The sequence below is a fragment of the Mytilus edulis genome, chromosome 3 (assembly GCF_963676685.1).
Source record: "Mytilus edulis chromosome 3, xbMytEdul2.2, whole genome shotgun sequence".
NCBI classification, from domain to species: Eukaryota; Metazoa; Mollusca; class Bivalvia; order Mytilida; family Mytilidae; genus Mytilus; species Mytilus edulis.
In genome coordinates, this window is record NC_092346.1 from 51,588,323 (window position 1) to 51,596,744 (window position 8,422).

The following is an 8,422-nucleotide window of genomic DNA, read 5'->3' on the forward strand; positions in this document are numbered from 1 at the left end:
GTCCATAAATATTCACTCTGTGGTTAAAGTTTTTGAAATTTTAATAACTTTCTTAAACTATCCTGGATTTCTACTAAACTTGGACAGAAGCTTGTTTATGTTCATTAGATAGTATCCAAAAGTAAATTTTGTAAAAATGAAAATCAATTTTTTTCCGTAATTTTACTTATAAGTGGACTTATTTTTTCTACCGGGAAACATAACATTCACTCTGTGGTTAATGTTTTAAAATTTTAATAACTTTCTTATACTATTTTGGATTTGTACCAAACTTGGGACAGAAACTTGTTTATAGTCAAAAGCTAGTATCTAGAAGGAAATTTTGTACCTGTGTATCTGTATTTTACCGTTATAAATGAACTTAATTTTTATTCCAGTTAACATTACATATATACAGTCTGCAGTTAAAGTTTTTTAAACATTTACTAGACTCATAAACTATCCTGGATTTTTACCAAACTTGGACAGAAGAGGAATATTTTATTCCCCCCCCCCCCTCATTTTTGTTGAGCCTGCGATTAACAGCAAAAGTAGGCGAGACACTGGGTTCTGCAGAACCCTTACGACTTTTTTTTAGCATATTTTAGCATAAAATCGTCCAAAAAATAATTGAAGGTGCAGACTGAACTATGTAGGAGAAAATATTATAAATATCAAAAGTTCAAATTTTGTATCTTACGATAGTATCTAGGACTAATATATTATGTAATGCAACAGTCCTGGATAGGATTAGAGACCTACAATATATTTTTTGTATTGCATGTCTCTAATAAGATATTGTGTTCTTTTTTTCTTTTGAAAATTCTATAGTTAAGATTATTCAAATGAGTGTAATTTTGATTTTTACAAGGATTCATGATGTAATGCGTATAATTTAGAAAGTAAGCATAATATATTAGCTCCAATACAGGACATTGAAAGAATTCTATATGATCAATGTACAAAAGTGTGTGATTTCTGTCATCTGTTGGTAATCAACAGTTATTTATCGTCTTTCGGCGTTCATTAATAGATTCTACCATAAGAGAAAACGGTGACTTTCTATTTATAACAGACAAACAATGAACACATTCGGTTTATTTATAATTTTTATTTATGTGTCAGTGGCTACTGCTAGTGGTAAGTACTAGACTTTGAAATTTGAACAATGAACGTTCAGAAAAAAAATCTTGTCGCCATAACTTAAACATCTACGCGAGTAGATTATTGCCTACGAAACTTTTTAAATTTTATTTCTGTATTTTCAAAAGCTACTTGTTCTTGTATTTTGTATGTACTGTTCTAAAGGTTTCAAATTCAACCCATCAACGGGGTGTCAGTATTGTCAACTAGGCCCAATCGGTAAATGCATTAGTCCCAGGTACCATAGACCAAGTCAATCAAAGAATATCATTTTGCATATTGACTACCTTTTGAATTGCAATATGGACAGAGGATTGTTGTTTGATAGTTGTGTTTATGTGCAACTTCTCACCAATCTATTTATCGTTAAAACAATGACGATTTGTCAAAAGTAAGTTATTAATTTATGTTTTTTAATAAAATAGAAGTAGGAAGGATTTTCGATTGCAATGTTACAGGAAATCTCGAATTTAATTTAAACGATTAAACCAAAACACCTTTCAACTGTAAAAAAGCTTGCAAAGAAACATTGTGTATGCAATGTGTGACTTCTAAAGAGAGGCGAAAGATACCAAAAGATTGTCATGCTACAAAATCTCTTCGAAGTCAAACATATGTAACTTGCTTAGGTGCGGATCCAGGATTTTCAAAGGAGTATCATTCCAGAAAAGTGTAAACATGTACATACCTCCTAACGAAACGAGGCGGTCATTTTTGGGGAGTTTTTAATGCTAAAAATGATGTATTTTCCAATTAAAGGGAGTACTCTTTATATTCCCATCTCTCCCAATCCACCACAAGTGCTAAATTTGAAGCAAAGAATTAAACAGAACAAGTTTAAATACCAATGGACCATTGAACACGAAACCGTTGTAATTATTCAGTAACACATATCTCAGTGAATAACTAATTTTTCATCAGGGCTTTCTAAAGGTGAACGCACATTCATAGTCTATTAAAAATATAAGTGTACATGTTGCACTCAAAATAAATACATACATGATGTCCATATGTTTATACTTGTAGATGCGGTAGTATCCCCTGATAGTACTCAGACTACCAAGGTACCATGCAGACCAGTTTATTGTAGATTGTACTGTGTATATGGTTTCAGAACCGACACTACAACCGGCTGCAAATACTGTGCATGTAATACGCAACCGCCATCTTGTCCACCAGTTTTGTGTAAAATGTATTGTGTTAATGGTTTCAAAGTCAATCCAACAACAGGGTGTCAGTATTGTGCTTGTCAAGAATAAACAAGTCAAGTAAAACTACTAAATTATGTGCGAATGGTTTTCTTTTCTAATTAATGTAAAAATATGACGATTGCCAAGGGGACAACTATTCATCAGGTGCCAAAGGACGACAATTTAAACAACTATAGGCAACTTAATATAAAAGAAGTTTTGGTATGATTTTCAATGATAAAACTTTATAACATGTTAAATGATAGGCGGTTTTATCAGTATAAGCTAGACAATACACTTCACCGCAGATACATACTTATGTACAATAACCTTGTATATCTAGATACAGCAATATTTACTATACAAGTTGAAGAAGAGTGCGCATGTTGGCATGGTTCCTTTACGTACCATGATTGTACTTGAATAATATTGAAGTCTGTTATATGAAGGCTTTACTACAAGCATCACCTAGACTAAACATTATCAATGACCCATGTAAATGAGGTCAGGACCAGAGGTATCCTGTCGTCAGGCATTTACACCTTACAGTCTTACAATCATACCATGTACCATAGTTTGTTTGATATCCATTGAAAAAGTGTGATGCCAGGGTATCTACACATACACCATAGTTCCATATCGGCCTTCTGATTGGTTACCCAATGGTCATGTGGTGTATAATGGAAACAACACACTTTTTGCCAGCAAGAGTGCACACGCTGAAATGTCTCACCATCTTTACTAACCATTGATATTATGTTGATAGTCCTAAATATGAAGTTTGCTTCAACCATCACATAAAATTAAACTGATACAAGAAAATTAGGTCAAGGTCATATAAACCAAACAAGAAATACATCTACACCTTACAATCATCCAAAAAACTAAATATAGTTTAGCTATTGCTTATAGTTTCTACGAAACAAGCTTAACCAAGAAAACTAAACAGACGGAAACTTCGTATTAATGGAAGTTTAGGTAGCACTCCACAGTTAGAAAATAAAATTAAAAATGAACCACAAAATGTTTTATCATCTCCTATTCCTGGATTTCTAATACATCAACCTAACTGTTTGTGTTGTAAATGTGCATATGTATGTAATCAGTATATTCCATAGATTTGATTTTCAAAAGTTAAAAGAGTGAAAATTAATTCCTTTTATGTGTATCCATGGCAACATTTTGCATTTATTTACCATAAAATATTGCAAAAAGGGGGGTGGACATGTCACATATCCCCCCCAAAATTTGGATCAAACTAGAATTTCAATGCCTTTGAGTGATACCTTTTTAGAAACTGTTTTCATAAATCTTCCTAATGATCAAATAAAAAAAGGGTGTCTTTCGCCTCATTTTCTCGTAAAATCCAATCACAAAGTTCGTGCGATAAAAAGTTGGAAAAAAACATTACGATAATTGCCGGACCAATGTATGGTAGGGACATGCAAATACGGACTGTCATACAGAAAACAGCCTATATTACATACATTACATAATCTTGATGTTCATATAAACCCAATACAAAGGCTATTTTAATACTCAGCTATCCAAAAATGAATTTTATTGCACACTAGCTCTCATATTTGAAAAATCCACAGGGGCCAAAATGCAAAACTACACACCTAACTGTGGAGTGCTACCTTAAGGTGAAATTTTCCCCCTTCTGCCTCAATTTTTATTATATTTTCTGTGTTCTACTAGCTGTTACGATGAAAATGGTACCTTAGTTTTTAAAATTGGTTCAGTAATAAAGATTTTATGAAGGTTAGCAGTTGATGTTGAAACGCTACAAAAAGTGATTTAAAAATAAATGCTGGATCATAGTGAAAAACTTCAAGTCTGTCTCATTTTTGGGGTACATTTTTAAAACTTTTCCCATTATCTTATTTAAAATCATAAAATTACCTTAAAAGAGGACAAATTGTACAATTTTTAGGTATTTGAAAGCACTTATAGGTCAATTTTGCTGTAAATAGCATACCTAACCTTGGTTTAGAAGCTCTCAAGCAGGGTATAAATTTCTAGCTGTACTGGCATCATTAAATTTAATTAATGTCAAATTATAATATAAAATCCTGCTAAAAATGTTTATTTGACTTATTAGCATTCAAAAATATAAAGCGATACATTCTGAGGATATCATATAAAGCGCAATCTTTGGTTACAATGGCGAAGCTAATGGAGTACAAATTTAAGACCGCAACATGTCTAAGTGTCAAAATGTGTATATTTGGTTGCTAAGGACAGTAAACAATAAAATAAACATAAATTGCATTCCTAGCAGATTTTTTACCTTCAGAACTAAAACAAGAACATAAAAGACTAAAGATTTGTGGTTAATTTTATCTTAAAAAGCGCATTTCTGTGCTTTCTGATGTGCCATAAGGTAGCACTCCACAGTTAGAAAATAAAATTAAAAATGAGCCACAAAATGTTTTATCATCTCCTATTCCTGGATTTCTAATACATCAACCTAACTGTTTGTGTTGTACATGTGCATATGTATGTAATCAGTATATTCCATAGATTTGATTTTCAAAAGTTAAAAGAGTGAAAATTAATTCCTTTTATGTGTATCCATGGCAACATTTTGCATTTATTTACCATAAAATATTGCAAAAAGGGGGGTGGACATGTCACATATCCCCCCAAAATTTGGATCAAACTAGAATTTCAATGCCTTTGAGTGATACCTTTTTAGAAACTGTTTTCATAAATCTTCCTAATGATCAAATAAAAAAAGGGTGTCTTTCGCCTCATTTTCTCGTAAAATCCAATCACAAAGTTCGTGCGATAAAAAGTTGGAAAAAAACATTACGATAATTGCCGGACCAATGTATGGTAGGGACATGCAAATACGGACTGTCATACAGAAAACAGCCTATATTACATACATTACATAATCTTGATGTTCATATAAACCCAATACAAAGGCTATTTTAATACTCAGCTATCCAAAAATGAATTTTATTGCACACTAGCTCTCATATTTGAAAAATCCACAGGGGCCAAAATGCGAAACTACACACCTAACTGGAGTGCTACCTTAAGGTGAAATTTTCCCCCTTCTGCCTCAATTTTTATTATATTTTCTGTGTTCTACTAGCTGTTACGATGAAAATGGTACCTTAGTTTTTAAAATTGGTTCAGTAATAAAGATTTTATGAAGGTTAGCAGTTGATGTTGAAACGCTACAAAAAGTGATTTAAAAATAAATGCTGGATCATAGTGAAAAACTTCAAGTCTGTCTCATTTTTGGGGTACATTTTTAAAACTTTTCCCATTATCTTATTTAAAATCATAAAATTACCTTAAAAGAGGACAAATTGTACAATTTTTAGGTATTTGAAAGCACTTATAGGTCAATTTTGCTGTAAATAGCATACCTAACCTTGGTTTAGAAGCTCTCAAGCAGGGTATAAATTTCTAGCTGTACTGGCATCATTAAATTTAATTAATGTCAAATTATAATATAAAATCCTGCTAAAAATGTTTATTTGACTTATTAGCATTCAAAAATATAAAGCGATACATTCTGAGGATATCATATAAAGCGCAATCTTTGGTTACAATGGCGAAGCTAATGGAGTACAAATTTAAGACCGCAACATGTCTAAGTGTCAAAATGTGTATATTTGGTTGCTAAGGACAGTAAACAATAAAATAAACATAAATTGCATTCCTAGCAGATTTTTTACCTTCAGAACTAAAACAAGAACATAAAAGACTAAAGATTTGTGGTTAATTTTATCTTAAAAAGCGCATTTCTGTGCTTTCTGATGTGCCATAAGGTAGCACTCCACAGTTAGAAAATAAAATTAAAAATGAGCCACAAAATGTTTTATCATCTCCTATTCCTGGATTTCTAATACATCAACCTAACTGTTTGTGTTGTACATGTGCATATGTATGTAATCAGTATATTCCATAGATTTGATTTTCAAAAGTTAAAAGAGTGAAAATTAATTCCTTTTATGTGTATCCATGGCAACATTTTGCATTTATTTACCATAAAATATTGCAAAAAGGGGGGTGGACATGTCACATATCCCCCCAAAATTTGGATCAAACTAGAATTTCAATGCCTTTGAGTGATACCTTTTTAGAAACTGTTTTCATAAATCTTCCTAATGATCAAATAAAAAAAGGGTGTCTTCCGCCTCATTTTCTCGTAAAATCCAATCACAAAGTTCGTGCGATAAAAAGTTGGAAAAAAACATTACGATAATTGCCGGACCAATGTATGGTAGGGACATGCAAATACGGACTGTCATACAGAAAACAGCCTATATTACATACATTACATAATCTTGATGTTCATATAAACCCAATACAAAGGCTATTTTAATACTCAGCTATCCAAAAATGAATTTTATTGCACACTAGCTCTCATATTTGAAAAATCCACAGGGGCCAAAATGCGAAACTACACACCTAACTGTGGAGTGCTACCTTAGCTAAAGAAAATAAATTGCTCCCCAAGAGCAGCTGGATACGACCACAAAGGTCCAACCCTGAATAGTTGGGGCAAAAATGGACACAATATTCGTGCTTGATACAGGTCTGAATTTGGATTGTAATCAAATTTTTGACACATAATAGATTTCTGACAGAGAATAACTGTAGTCAAAGAACTTAGAATTGATATATGTTATATGATTTGAATTTATATTCAATTTTTTGCTATTGTGCAATACACCATGCTTTGGAAAATTGCCCCCCCCCCAAAAAAAAATAAATAAATAAAAAAGTTACCCCCCTTTTTTTTGCTTTTGTGCAATACAATATGCTGTTGAGAATTACCCTCCCCCTTATTTTGGCAAAACAAAAAATATTTGAAGAAATTTTCTTTTTAATTTTTGAAATCTTAAGAAAAAATGCCCCCCCCCAATTTTTTTCACTCCCCCCTCCCGCCTTTTCCCCCCCAAAAAATTCTTTCCCTCAAGATAAGGTCATAATCTCAATTCAAATTTCCATTGGAGATTCCAACCATTATTACCCATTTAATAATTTAAAAGCAGTGTAAGGATAGTAGTCCAAACTTAACATTTAATTAGAAGTAATTGTCCATTAACCAGGACACCCTTGTTTTTCCCCCTTTTTTGACCCCTAATTTCTAAATAGTTTGAGCCATAACCCCCCAAAACCAATCATAACCATCCATTTCTGGTATGCAACCTTGTGGTATAATTTCAGAGAGATCCATACACCATTCCACAAGTTATTGTCTGGAAACTAGAAAAATGCTTATTTTGTAAACCATAAAAAATATGTTTGGCTTTCAGAACCTTTGGTCAAAAGCTTACCTGATGAAAGTTATCTCAGCAAAAAATGTGTGCTATACATGGAAATCATGTCTAGTTTAATATTGTTGATCTATAACTTATAGTATATGAGAAACTGGTCTTACTACTACACTTATTTTGATAAAGGAACGGTGAAAATGAGGTCAAGTTCAAACCAATCATTTTGTACAACACACAAGTTTGACCTATTAGTACAGTATATTCAAAACTGACATAAACACAAGAGCTGAACCATACATTTAAGTCAAGGCAAGATAAACCCCATTAAACAAATATGAACATCTTCAAACATTCTTTCTACCCACTTTAGTTAGCTAATGGTTTGTATAGTACAAATCCTTGAGTTGACAAAGAGAAATATACCTAAGTATGAAAATGAGGTGAATATCAGTTGAACCATGTATGGACATGTACATCTAACAGTCACTCATTACCTCAAATAAGGTTGATACATTGCTTATAGCATTAGAGAAACTGCATGCTGTTCCTTTGGTTTTTGTGTTTTTTGCTGCGCATGTACCGATTTTGTGTCATGAATAGTTACCCCATATCTTTGTTTTTCTATTATAATCATGGAAAATTAATGTTGACCAAATGAACAATGAAATGGTAGTCCAGGTTAGGAGAAACCGGTCAGATGCACATGTACACGGTTGTTATGATCTATAATGGTTTATATTTATGCCTTTCCACTCCCCAAAGTAAGCCTCAAACGATGCATTTAAGTAAAATCAAGGCTTAATTCCATTTAGTTAAAATAACTCTTATAAGATGGATAATCCTAATTGAAGTAGAAAAGACAAC

At 32.4% G+C, this 8,422-nt stretch overlaps 1 long non-coding RNA gene across 1 annotated transcript; it reads left to right on the forward strand.

Annotated features, from left to right (window-relative positions):
• Nucleotides 1-981: 981 nt before the first annotated feature.
• Nucleotides 982-2,404, forward strand: LOC139514881 (uncharacterized). The gene is made up of 2 exons (XR_011662738.1): nucleotides 982-1,119; nucleotides 2,149-2,404. It is a non-coding gene; the product is annotated as an uncharacterized lncRNA (long non-coding RNA).
• Nucleotides 2,405-8,422: the final 6,018 nt, after the last annotated feature.